We start from the raw sequence: 14,024 nt of genomic DNA, 5'->3' as shown, positions 1-14,024 counted from the left end.
CGTGACAGGCCTCACCGCTGCGCAGCTCCGCGCCATGGGCGCCCACCACACTGTCTCTCCTGGGAGGAGCGCCCAAGTCACCCCAATACCAGGCTCCCCAGGCCCCACGTGGATGAACATCCCCAGGGCTCCTCACTGGGCCCTCGTGAGACTCCGTTCACGGCCGCATGCGCATGTATTTGAGGCCCATCATAGACCCTCTACAGCCGTCGGTCAGGACGCAGGCCAGGGACGGTGTCGACTCACCCACGCAGGGCTCACAGCAGGGGCCCTGAGAGGACAGACCTTTAGTGCGGAGGTCCAGGTAAAGGTGAGAAGGGCCCCCAGGGGACTCTTGAGTCCTGCTGGATCGGAGTGCATGATCCACTCTCCAGGGTGACTAGAATGATCCCCACTGCGGGGCTCCAGAGGCTGTCCCCAAGGACACGCCTTCCTATCAAGACGGAGCCCTCCCCTGGGATCCAGGTTGACCCTCCCACTGCTCTGGCCAATGGAATGGTGTCTGCACATCTGAACCCAGGTATTAAGAAAGGCAAGAGGCCTCTACTTTCTCCCTCCTTGAGTCCAGGCACCTCGTCACACGGTGAAGCCACAACAGGAGAGCGGGTCACTCTCACGCAGTCCCACCTGCACGGCCAGCACCGACTGCCAGCCAGGAGAGCAAGCCAGCTCGCACACCCAGCCCACCGACACGGGGGAGCGTCACATGGAGCGGAAGAACCGCCCAGCTGAGCCGGGCCCATCGCAGAATCCTCAGAAAGAAGACTCGGTTGCCGTTATAAGCCACTAAATTTGAGGGTGCTGCCTTGTGTATTAAGGGGCACAGAGACAACATCCAACAGAAATGCACACGTTTGCCAAAAGACACTCTGAAGAGCACCACTGACGCTCCCCAACCAGAACCACAGTCACAGCCTTCCATCTCAGAAGGCGCGGAGGGCGTGGGCCAGAGTGCGTGACGGGACGCTCCACAGCAGGGTGGATGGACGCCCTGTGGCTCCCTGCGGCGGCCTGTGTGAGTCCCGGGTGTGCAAGTCAGAGCGGAGTCTCTGTGTCACACTCTGTACAACAAGTCAGGATGCCTGGCTGCCCCGAGGGGCGGTCGCCTCCCGTGCGTCGTAGTTGCTTTGGGCAGCTATGACAGAAACGCGACAGCTTGGGGGCCTTACGCAACAGACTGATTTCTCACAGCTCTGGAGGACAGAAGGCCAAGACCAAGCTCCTGGAGACTCAGTGTTCAGTAAGGACCCACGTCCTGGATGAACAATGGTGCCTTCCGGCCCTGTCCTTCCGGGGTGGCTCTCTGGGGCCCTCATCCCATCAAGGGCACTAATCCCATCACAAGGCTCCACGCTCACACCCTCATCACCCCTCTTGTAGGCCCACCTTCGGTACCATCACATGCGGGCTGAGGATTTCACACCCCAATTCTGGGGGTCACAGACAGTCACTGTAGGGGCACGGCTGCAAGGGGGCACACGGAGCTTCTGGGGGACGGGGATGACCGACCTCCTCTGCGAGCTGTGTACAGAGAACACTGCCTTTGAGAAAACTCGTCAAGCTCACCTGTGGCCTTCTCTGCTTTATGTTCTATTTCAGTAAAGAGTGTAATTTTTTTTTAAAGACTTTATGTATTTGACAGAGAGAGATCACAAGTAAGCAGAGAGACAGACAGAGAGAAAGGGGGAAGCCGGCTCCCCGCTGAGCAGAGAGCCCAATCTAGGGATTGATCCCAGGACCCTGAGATCATGACCTGAGCCGAAGCCAGAGGCTTTAACCCCCTGAGCCACCCAGGCGCCCCTAAAGAGTGACTTTTACAACATAAGTCCGACAATTTTTCATCATCCATTGCTTCGTAGTGAATCATGGCCATGTGCAGTAGCTTTATGATTTCTCACGGCTTCTGCGGGTCAGCAGCTGAAGAGGGGCTGGACTGGCCGACGACTCTGGTGCAGGGTCTCCCATGGGGTCCCGAACACAGGGCCTGGGCCAGGCTCACCTGAAGGCCTCGCCGCGCACGCTCTGGCCTCTTTCCTCCACCGAGCTCGCCTCCGCGTCGACTTTCTTCAGCGCTCTTCCCTCTAGAGGATGAGCTCTCCCGCCGGCCTGCCCTTCCTTGCTGCTAACCACCTGCCTCTCCCCACCAGGACGAACACTCCTTATGACCACGAGGGCAATGGCTAGCGCTCAGTAAATATTTGTGAACTTAAGAGGCAGGGAGGTGTTGAATGCAGAGCGAACACGTCCTTCGAAGCACACCCTCGGTGCTGTCTAGATGCTGAGGACCAGGGCAGGCTGCAGTGAGACGGCACATCACAGGCAGCTGGGGGCCCTGTGCTGTGCGGTGCTGCATCAGACGGACTCCCAGTATCTCCCATCTTCCCATGTGTCTCCAAATCTGGGGAGGAAAAGCACTATGTTTCCCAGACTCCCAGCAGCCCACGGGCAGGAGGAGTGAGACCCAGCCAGTGAGATGCCCCTGGCCAAGGTCTGGAACAGGTGCCAGCACCCGGCGGCTCCACAGCTGCACGGGCGCGGAGACCCGGGGGTCTGTGCACAGCAGGCCAGCGTCCAGTCACGCACCGTGGCGAGTCCAGACACGAGTGGGTGGTGACTTCCCGATCCCGGCTGGCAGGCACAGCCGTGGTCCCAGCTTCAGATCCAGAGCCACCTCCCTCCTCCTGCCCGAGGGAAGCTCAGTTCCGCGTTGTGCGCGAGTCCGTTCGGGAGGCCCTGCTAGAACACACCACTCCCTCTGACGATTTGGGACGCCCCTGATCCCTTGTATCAAGTCCTACTCTGTGGAACACGCTTGCAGGGAGGGCACCATCATGCCACCTGCCAGGCCTGGGGTGTCTGAAAGGAGGGCGTGAGCGTGCAGGGCCCAGCTACTGACAGGTACGGCCACAAGTCCCAAGGTAGCCTGAGAAGCCCGGGGCCCGGCCCATTGCCACCTGGACGCTCCGGCGATGAGTGCACAAACTTCGAGACAGTTAGTATGTCCGGGGGCTCCCTGCCTCGCTCGCCTTTTGGCCCACATGTTTAGGGCAAGACCCGCCGGCGGCAGTGAACACTGAATTCTTTTCTTCTGCCACATGCCACAGAAGTCTGTGTCTTCGCGCGATCTAGTCCTGACACGACCTCTAATGTCGCTGTGCCACACTGGGCAAGCCACTCACCCCTCCTAGTCTTCATGTTTGTCAGTACAGGAAGACAGAAGGACCCAAACCATATCAAGCTCCTTCCAGCGTCAACTGCCGAGAATTCCTGTCTATTCTGCTGTGTGTTCTGTGAGTGTGTACGTGCACGTGCGTGTGAGTGTGTGTGTGTGTGCGCGCGCGCATGTGTTAATGCCTCCTTATGACCAGTGAACTCTGCACAGCTCCCTGTCCCAGTCCGCACCCTGCCATGTTGGTGCCTATGAGCTCCAGAAATGTTACTTTAACCTTTTTTAATACTTTTACTCTGGGAAGAAACAGGGCAGGGAGAGTAAACACAACACGACCCGCACCCCCAGCCCGATGCCCAGTTCCCACAGCTTCTCAGCCTGTGCCGACTGTCCTTCCCTCTCTGCCCTTTGGCAGGCCTGGGCCCTTGGCCTGCTGTGAGGGAAAGCGCCTGTCTACACCTCTCACTGAGCACCTCTACAGAGCAAGAACGGAGCTGGGTTTCCTGACAATGCAGTTGTGGGTCAAATTAAGCATTCTGCATCCCAAGTTGTCTTTGAATCTGGGTCACCTCTTCCCAAATCCTGTTTGGAAAAGTGCCCTTATCAAGAACAGATGCTCCAGATGTTTCACAGACACTGGCACATAAGTAAGAACACGGCCCCGACACACACACGTTTTTTCAGAATGCAATTTTTAGAACATCAGGAGTGACTCCAGGGTGGTCTGAAGTCAACCGTCCTCGGGGAAACTATGAACTTGATATGAAAATTAGGCAATGTATTTTAACACCTACCCACACCAGGCCCCAAATTCCTGCGCTATCACCTACGGCTCCTCCCGGACGCGCAGGCAGAATCCCGCACCTGGTGTCTCTGTTCAAGGTCTGGAGCAGCAAGGAGTGCTCAGGCAGGTCCCAGGCCGGCCCCTAGCTCTACCCCTCAGAAACGTGTGACCGTGGGCCAGTCACCACCTCCCTGCGTCCGTAACCTCATCAGCAAAATGGGAATCATACTCTCCAAGTCTCTCTGGTGGGCCTCCTGGGGACTCAGCAGGCGTGGAGCCCGGCACAGAGGAAGGGCCCGCAACACTGCTGTCCCGCCTCCCAAACCGTGCGTGGGGCTCCCTGGGCACCCGAGTCGCTCCAGGACGGCCGCAGGCTCGCGGGTGCAGCTGACACCACGGACCCAGATGCCATCCCAAGAGGGAAGAGCTGTGTTGGTTGCCTGATCCTTCCGGACCTTCTGCCATCTCCTCACCTCTCCAGCAAGCCTGACACCAGAAAGGCATTCAGCCTCGTCTTCAAAGGAGAAGCAAGCCCAGGAAGAAAACGTTTTAGCAGAGGGACTTTGTCTGCATGAGAACCATGACTCCAAGGCTCCGAGGACACAGTGGGGCTCTGTTTTGGGGCTCCTCACCGGAGCAGCCGGCTCGCCGGACAGTAAACACGCTTCTGATGAAATACATGTTTTGGGCAGCGGATTCTCCCGCCGTGAGTAACAGGCAGTGTGCTTCCAAGAGTGTGTCAGGCTAAACGCATCTGTCATCTCAGATGGGAGACCCTCCCAGCCACGGAACGTCCTGAACAGTAGCAAGGACGCCAGCCCTGGGCGGGGAGGCCCGGCTTCTGAGTCAGCCCGCGGCGCGTCCGAGCCAACGCTCTGGGGCCACTGAGGCCGGCGTGCCGACCATCCCGTGGATGCTGATGCCCCGGCTGCCCGCACCGTCTCCTCCTTCCGCCTGGCAGAGTCCCTGGGTCATACAGACAGTGTGCCGCCCAAAGAGCCTTGGGCCCCCGGTTGTGTACTGGCTGGAAACAATAAACCACACGTGTACTTCCATTAACCAACAAAAGTCACATCTCGCAACACCACTTAACAGGAGCTCCCTGCAGTTGTACCTCCTGAATGTCTCCTCAAACCCCAGCGAGTCCCCAGGTGGGATCTCATCTCCCACCTGGGGATCCAATGCCCGTGAAGCACCCGGGATGTGCTTCATGAAGCTGATGGGGTTGGTGATGCCCCCGAGAGAGACAAGCCAGTCGAAGCAAGCAGGGTCACACCATCCAAAGTCAGAGGTAGAAGGCCTGGCCTTTGGCATGCGAACACAGAACGCTCATTTCCTGGGAGAAGAAATGGAGGCTTGGGGACAGGACGTGGCCCGCTAGCACTGGCCCCGGCACCGGCCCACCGTCCAGAGCTTCCCTCGCAACTGCAAACACCTCCGGAGACGCCCTGGTGCCCGGAGACCAAGAAACGCTGTGGGTACCTCCCCCCCTTGCCAGGACCTCGGTGCAGAGGGACCCCAGGACTCCCTGTTGTCTCTAGACAGTGCAGAAGAAGGGGACGCGGGTGAACTGAGAGGACAGCACTGCAGGCAGTGGGGAGGTTGCCCTAAGAAGGCAGTGTCGGGGATGGGGGGGGGTGTGCGTGTGCGTGCGTGTGCGTGCTCACGAACGTGAAAAAGGGACGTCCACGGGGAAGGACGGAGACTGGTGTCCCACCCAGCCCAGAAGCCAGGGAAGTCAGGCCTTGCCAGTAGGGGTGGTGGCCACAGCCTCTTTCCTCTAGGACACACCTGCCCTGCCCTGAGGGAGGCTATTAGGCCTGTGATTAGTTTCCTCCTTCCCTTGGGGGCCTTGGGCAAACGTTTAGACTGGGGCCTCCCTCTTCTCATTTGTCCAAATATTTGCAGCTTGTGGGGCATGTGGTCACTCTCTGAAAGGCTACATTTGGGGCGGTTCTGGCTGAAACCATCTCCATCCTCAACACTGCCAGGGCCAAGCTGAGAGCCCCCAGCGTGTCTGGAAGCTCCTGGTGACATCCAGGTTGTTGGGAAAGAGAGGCCGGGAGTGAGAGCCTTGAGCAACTCCTTTTAGGGGAGCTCTGTACTGGGGACCCTGCCGCTGCTTCTCAGCTCCCCCGGCCACTCTGGGACAGTGTTCAGAGATGAGGACCCCGGGGCCTGAGCAAAAGAAATGGGACCCCAGCCGGCGGCGCGGCGGGCGATGGTCTGAGCCCCATCCTCCTCTTCAAGGGGCCTTCCTCCGTGGTCGTCGGGTCGGCAGCCCAGGCCGTCGCGTTTCCTCAGCATCCTCGTGAGGTTGCCCTTGGCCGTCATTTGCTGAGCTCTTCCCCGGTCAGCAGCTGGGCTGCTGCCTTTGCGTTCCCATCTGATAGAATTCTCCGGAGTCCCCCAGAAGGGGGTCTGACTTCTCCCATTTTACAGATGAGGCTACTGAGGGGTGGGGGGTCAGGTCACACACCCCGGGCTCATGGCAGAGGCAGAACCAGGCTGAAAGCCGACATGCTCAACCTGCCACCTTCCAGACCACTCCCCAAGAGAGCTGCCACGCGACCTCGAAGCTGCCACGGGCTTCCAAGAGGCACACGGGCCACGGGGCTGGCGGGACCCAGATTGTGGGAGCTGCGACCAGACTCGGTGGATGTTCAGCGCCCCTCTTCGCCAAGAAGCAGTATTCCTCCCCAGGGGTGCCTTCAGGGCCTCGGGAAGCAGCGCCAGTGCCAGGCCTGGGGTGGGGGCACAGGCGAAGCCGGAAAGGGCTTGGAAGCACCGCTCGTCCTGCCTGGGGTCGCCTGGAAGCCTGAGCCTGTACTTACTTCTCCCTGCTAAATAACAGCTCTGGTTTCTGCTAAAAGGATTCATTCCCAGAGCACAATAATTTTCATCTCCTCCTTGCTACAACCCATAGTTTATGGCTAAATATACGCCATAATGAGCCACTGGCCTGATAGCGTCGTTAAGGAGATATTTGACCTCGGGTTTAATTGCAGGATGGAATAAATGGTTGGGCCCGCCAGCGCGCAGGCGAGTTCAGGGCTCCGCATCTGGCATCCCCTAGCCCCAGAGAAAAGCCCTGGAGAAAGTGATGCGGGCCGGGCCGGGGAAAGCGGCTTTGGAGGCTCCTGGCCCGCTGAGTAGGGTGAGAGCTCAGGAGCCAGGTCGGGCGGGGCACCTCCCTGGCCCGACCCTGGAGCCGCCTGCTTGAGGGAGCCAGGGCAGCCGCTTGTCCCTGAGAGCAGCCCGCAGACTCGTCCCTCTTTAAGCCCAATCTTCTGCTTTCCAAAGCCCCCCAGAAGATGGCTGCCCGCCCCCATCCCCGCCGGCAGAACGCAAGGCCAGCGGGCTTGGCACTGGGCTCGAGATGCGCCTTGCCACCAAACTCAATAGACTAAACACCAGTTTGAAGTGTCCCCAACATAAACTTCCGGCATGCATGGGGGCTGGTGACTGGTGAGGGAAGCTGGGGATGAGGCCACCCCGCACCTGCAGAAAGCTCCTGCCACAGTGAGAGCTTGCGGGGGCGCAGGGCGGGCCGGAGGAAGAGGAGGAGGAGGAGGAGGAGGAGGAGGAGGAGGAGGAGGAGGAGGAGGAGGAGGAGGGACTCGGAGCAGCAGCTGCATCAGGTCTCCCGCCTCTGGGCCCATGACCCCAGCACTTCTGCGAGAAAAATGTGGCCTGGCTGGAGCCTGTGACCCCCACCCTGGGCCTGGAGGACAGGGGTGGAGTGAGGCCTGCAGAAGCATGGCCCTCACCCTGGTCTCTCCTCTCGGATTTTTCCCTCGGCTGTACAATGTCAAGGCTACAGAACCCGTCAAGAGAATGTCAGCTGAACGCATGGGCTTGACAAACAGCAACTCTTTGAAAGAACAGGGAACCAAGAGCTGCGAGTGAGGTTCAGTTTGCTCCATCTGGTGGCTCTTACCTGGGAGGGAGTGTGTTAGGGATTTTGAACAACCAGTGAGAGCTATGGGCTGCTACCCGCACTTCTGCACCTCCCACCTGCAAGATCCCTTGATCTAGTTAAACCCACACCTTGACCGGCTCCATTACCCAAGTGTCTGGCAGCAGACACAGATCTCACCTCCCAGCCCCAGTTTCCAGGAGCCATGAGGTGGCCCCTTAAACAGACATCCCCCCCCACCGCAAGTCAGTGACCCCGCTGTGGCACACTACCTGAAACTAGGAAGTACAACGCACCGCCCGAAAGCAGCTCTCCTGCAGCTGGGAGTGCCCGCTTGCAGAACCTGAGCTCGGGCAGGCAATTTCCCCGCATTTTCCCTTTTCCTTCAGAGACTGTTTCCTCGGTTCCCCGGACTTCGGCACCACTTGGGCACTGGGTGGGTTACCCAGTCCGGGTGAGTGCGGCCTTCGAAGTGAGCTTCCCCCCGGGGCACACGCGCTGGGGGATCCAGCTCAGAAGATGGAAGCCAGGCCAGGGTGTCCCCACCCCCCACCCCCCGGGCCGCCACCTCCACCTGCGGCGGCGGCTGTGTGCCTGGAAGCCCTATCCTAAGCTGCGCCGAAGGAGCGCGCCGGCAGCGGTGGACTCACAAGAACAGTGTGGGGAAAAGCCTAGGAGATGTGTGGGGAAAACCAACCTCTCCCCCCACCGACATCCACCAGGAAAGGATCCGACAAGGCCTGAAATTTCCCACTGTTTCACTTTACCTGTGGAGACACTGCCGGGTAGTGTTTGGAAGACCCGGGTGTGTTTCCACGAAGAAAATTGGGGCATGGTGTCCGTCTCAGCCCTGCTGGCCCAGGCCGGCAACACCCACCTGCCTGGCCACAGCCACAGCCACAGCCACAGCCAGCAGCCTTGACTGCCTGGCCAGCCTCCCCTCAAGGCCAGATCGGCCAGGACCTGTCGGGCCGGTGCTTTCTCCTGCTCTTCCCATCCTCAGTCCTCACTAAGCTAAGAAAAGGAGGCACCAACGCTTTCCCTCCTGCAGAGGAGCAGCAGGCTGTGGGTGCCGGGGCAAACAGCTCCTTGGGATGGGGAACCTGGAGCTCTCTCTGCCCGCAAGAACATCCTGGGCCAGGAAGCAAACTGAAGAAGTCCGAGCTGGTTACATTATTTTTAAAATAAAGGAGAGGCAAGGGAAAGCCAGGCACTGAAGAGAGAAGGGAGACTGAATTTATCCCCACTGAGGTGTCCCGAAAGACTTATCTGTGTGTGCTTCCAAAATGGCACTGAAGGACTCAAATTAGGGTTTTCCTTAGCCCAAAAACCTGGTTCTGCTGCTGCGGGTTTCGGGGGCGTGACTGCGAACGGAGAGCTCCGGATTACGGGCAGCGGGGGAGGAGGTACGACAATTTCACCCCCGGGGGCGATCGGCAGCGGGTCGGAAGGGGGCTGTGCGCGCCCTTTCATTGGGCCTGGGACTCCAGCACCGCAAACGCCCCGGGGCCGCAGCACGATCGGCTGTTTGTAATTCCATCCTTTTTTCATTAACATAAACACCACTTGAACAAAAATATACACGGCCACCTACTGCGCCAGGAGAGGCGGCCCAGCACCCACCGGCCGGCGCTCGCCCACCCGCAGGGTCCCCGCCCTAGTGGTGCGTCCGGGGCACCCGGGTCCACGAAGTCTACGCTGTGCGGGCCAGCCCGGGCTGCCTTTGCAGGCTTTGAAGCCTCAGGCCTCCAGGCTCTCCAGCGGCACCCTGCTCAGCACGTCACCCGGCGGCGGCGGTTGCCGGTGCCCCACGGAGGTGCTGAGTTGTCAACCTAAATTCCTAGTTAAGCCTCTTGTTGATAAAGCCTCAGGGCAAATTGGTTCCTCTTTACCTGCCCGCCCCCGGCCTCCGCCCTCACCCGCGCAGCGCTAATCGTGGCAGAAGCCAGGCGCCGGCGGCCGGGCAGCAAGCTAATGGGAGTTGGAAGCTGCACCATCTCCACTCAGCCAGACACCAGGCAAGGTGGAGGAAGGAGCTGGGGGGCCGGGGAACGGGCCACCTGGGACCTCCGTCCTGGGGTTGAAGGCCCACTCTTGCTGGGGTGGGCTTCTAGTGGAGGAAGCACAACAACAGCGGCGGGGTCTCCGCCGCCCACTTCAGTGGTCCTGGCGACCCCCTGGTAGTTCTCGTTGGTGCTTCGGTGGCCCTGTTCGCACAGTCTGATCCCGGGTTAGCGACCTCCCGAACACGCGTGTAAGCATGTGCGCGTGAGAATCTCCCAGACCAGAGCCCACCAGAGCCCGTCTGAATCCTGGTCTGCATCGTCCTCCTCCCTCTCCCAACACACCCCCCCACACCACTACTTAGACCCCGCTCCCGCTCGAATCAAAAATCAGGAGGGTTTTGGAGACCACAATCAGCCCGGCTCACCGAGGGCTCAGCTCGATCTACAGGGGCAGAGGCAGGTGGAGCACAGAGCCGGTTCTCGGAGAGTTCTCCAAACGAGGTAGCCAGAATGGTCCACTGAGTAGACCTTTAACATGCTATTTCTCCTTCGGTCACTGCATAATCTTTGGCGTCCTGCTATTCTCCATCACCCTACAGACATGTTCCAGGCCATCTTGCAATTTAAGCGCAGTTCCCGGTTTTGCACAGGGAAAAAAAAAAAAAAGCCCCGTTCGAGACATCCCACTGCAGGGACCTTAGCTCCAATCTGGGCGTCCCACTCTAGTGGCAACCTATGCTGTATCCAGAGTCCGGCGCAGAGACCCTTCCCCTCAGCCCCTCTCCCTTCGTGTGCTCGGGCTGCCGCAGGATCCGGGACCGGGCAGCCCTGCCACGGCCGGCCAAAGCGGGGCTCCGGGCTCTGAGGCGCACAGAACTGGTTTCCAGAGGCGCTGATCCAGGACTGCGAGTCCCCGGCGCTCCCCAGAGACCCCCCAGCCTCTCCCCTCACTCGTGCCAGCAGGAGAAGACTGACTCGGGCCACGTGAGCGAGAAAGAGGTGCTCACGGCCACGACCCGCCCCCACCCCGACCCTTCCCGGGCTGGAGCGTTTTCAGTTCGCCCCTCCAGCGTCCCCGCCAGCATCCAGGCGCGCACCCCTCCCCCGGGATGGTCGAGGTAAAATAAACACCGCGTTCACGCAAGCAGAACCCATCATTTGCCCAAACCAAGATTAAAATAATTGCTTCGTCGCAGAACGAGAACAGTAGTAACCAGCCCATCCGGGGCTGCCCAGGACCCTCCCGCCGCCGGGGCCTCGGTGGACGCGCAGCGGCCTCTCAGCTCGGCCAGCGGGGACTCGGAGCAGGGGCACACTCGGGGGCCGGGGGCCGCTCGAGAGAAACCGGAGCACGGTGGCTGCTCCGAGTCGGTCGCACCGCCTCGGCCGAACGCCAGCCCTCGGCAATTCTTGTCTTGGAGGCGGTGTAAAGAATGCTGGAGTCAGACTCGCCAAACCAGAGTGAGTCTGGGCGGCTTTAAAGGAGAGAGACACAGGGGCAGGGACAGAGACAGAGACAGAGAGGTTAGGGGCAAGCAGGCAGTGGCGAGGGGCAGTTACCCAGAAGCGCGGTCCTCAGAAAACGCTACTTTGCCAAAATGTGGAGAAAAACGTGGGGCAGTGGCCGGAGGGGCCGGGGGGGGGGGGGCGGCGTAGGAGATCTAGAAGTGGTCTCTTTAAAAAGTGAATTTGATTCCTAATTGAGTTACTTTTCATAACGAATGAAATGGGTCTTAGCCCAATGCAGAGGGGTGGCGGTGGGGGGGGGCAGGGGGTGACCCGGCGGGGTGGGGGCAGCAGTGCCAGTAGCAGCCCCCAGGACCTAACGTATTCTCAAACGTTCACAGAGGAAAGAAAGCTAGGAGGAGGAGGGAGATAAAAGCATCGACTCTGACCCTGGGAATAGAACAAAATGGTAAATACTTCCAGGGATGCTTTTAGAAACAGCAGGTCTTACACATCTTCCGTGTTAGGGATAGAATGTTCGTAGGTGATTGCTAAATTATTAAGAAAAAAGGACCCGGGATAAGGATTAATTGGTGGCGGGCAGCGCCTGCAGATGCCCCGCGAAAGCCCGCGGCAAAGAGCAGCGGGGGGCCAGGGTCCTTATGGGGCGGAGTTGTTCAAAGATGGGGTGTATCGCAAACATTGAGAAAGTAGGTTTCAGAATAAAAGGACTAGAAAGTTTGAGTGACTGCTTTGTTTTTTTCCTCTGTTGGATCTTTAATTCCGCCGCTTGGGAACAAGTCTAGCGTTGAGAGCATGAACAGGGGCCCGGCGCGTTTGAGATGAAGGAGATCGGCCTGCCTTAGGCGTGGGGAGCAGCGGCTGGAGGAGGGGGAAGAGCTCATCTCCCGACGGAGAGAGCGGGTGCCCGCGCCGATCAGGACCGCACTCCCAGGAATCCCCAGGAGGTCCTGGGGAGCAGGAACCCCTTGGCCTCCAAAGAGCTGAGCTGGGGCTGCTCCAGCGTCTGCCTTGCTCCCAGTTCTCTGCCCCAATTTTGAGCCTGGGCACCCCGGGAGGGGGCAGTCTAGGAGCTAAGGGAGCGCCCAGGCCAGCAACACGGACGTTCACCCCGGCGGAGGGCTCAGACCAGACACACAGTGCCAGGAAGTAGAATCGAGGCTGGCGGGGGAGGGAGGGGGTGGTCTCTGCAGGAAGCCTTGGATTTGCCCCTCCTTGTCTGGGGCGGGGGCAGTTATGGGGCTGTTATTTTGCTGTTACGAGTGGTGGAAAGAGGAGGCAGTGACAGTCTCCCCTCTTCTTCCAGATTAGCCAACGGAGCCCAGAATTGGGACCCCTTATTGCTCCCACGGCAGGGAAGGAGGTATCTTTTAACGGATCCCACATTGACTGAGCTCTCGCTGCCTGTGCCGCGCCTAGCTCTCCCGCCTGTGAAATGGGCTCCACCGCACCAGCAACTTACGCGGCTCCTAGCTTGGTGCTGGACACGGGAGGCGCTCAGGGCTTCCCTGACCACAGCACTTATTCTCACTGCGTCTCCCCTGAAGAGATATCTTCATTTCTGCCATCATGCAAATGTGAAAAGGGGTCCAGAGAATTTAAGAAGCTTCCCAGAGGTCACACAGCTGGCCTGGCAGGGAGGCAGGACTCTAACTCAGGTCTTTGCCAACCAGGCAATGTGCCCCGGGCAGGCTCCCCCCCCCCGCCCCCTCCCCATAGCAGGGACTGGAGAGGGTGACCAGGGACTAGGTATGGCCAGTGGTGGGCGGGCACATCTGAGACCTCATCATTATTCTGTAAAAGAAAGTCCAATTCTGGGCCAGAGGCAGGTCCCCTCCAACCCAGCACTCTTCTCCCTGAGGCCGGCGCCACAATTCTAAGCCACTTTCACAACCGTCTTGCCCAGGGCAGCCCATTTCACCGATGACGATGGAGCCCACAGAAGAAGAGACCTGTCCCAAGTCACATGGGCCGATTCTCCAATTTGTGTTCACTCCACCAAAGCTCTGGTCCTGTCAAATCAAGTCCCTAGACAGGGGCTACATAGGCTTTTGGAACCTCCAAGAGAAAGGGACAAGGCATCTTGACCCCCTAGATCCGCAAACACAAGGGCTGAGGAAGCACCCCAGTAACAGCGACCCCCGTTCACAGTTACTCACGGGTCGAATCTTCTCAGTACCCAGGAGGAGCTACTGTCAACTGTTTTCGTTCTGCAGATGGGGAGACCGAGGCACAGAGAGGCCCCAGTCACCCAGCAAGGGAGCCAAGTCTCAATCAGGTGGAACTTGCTTTCCCCAAACCTCTCTCTGCCCTGGTTCCCACTCAGGACCCCCACTCACCTCACCACCCTCCCGGCATGGGGCACTTCCAGCCTTTCTCAGCCGGTCCTCGGTCCAGCTCTGTGGGTGGGTACTGGCCTCATCGGTTTCTCCACTTCTAAATGAAGAAACTGAGGCAACGGGAGATGAAACCACTCGCGGGGGCTCTCGGTTCTGTTCCGCCCCTGGCCTCCTTCAAAGGCTTGACTCACACACAGTCCCGGGACACCGGAAGGGCCCCCAATACCCTCCCCACTCTCCTGGGAAAGCCCCACTCTAGGGCTAAAGGGAATGAGGCCCGTGACCTGCTCCCAGGAATACCGTCCTCGGGGAAACATCCGTGTCAGGGCGGCTGCTGACG

Source organism: Mustela nivalis (assembly GCF_964662115.1).
Source record: "Mustela nivalis genome assembly, chromosome: 18".
Classification (NCBI taxonomy): domain Eukaryota; kingdom Metazoa; phylum Chordata; class Mammalia; order Carnivora; family Mustelidae; genus Mustela; species Mustela nivalis.
This window is presented reverse-complemented; position numbering follows the sequence as displayed.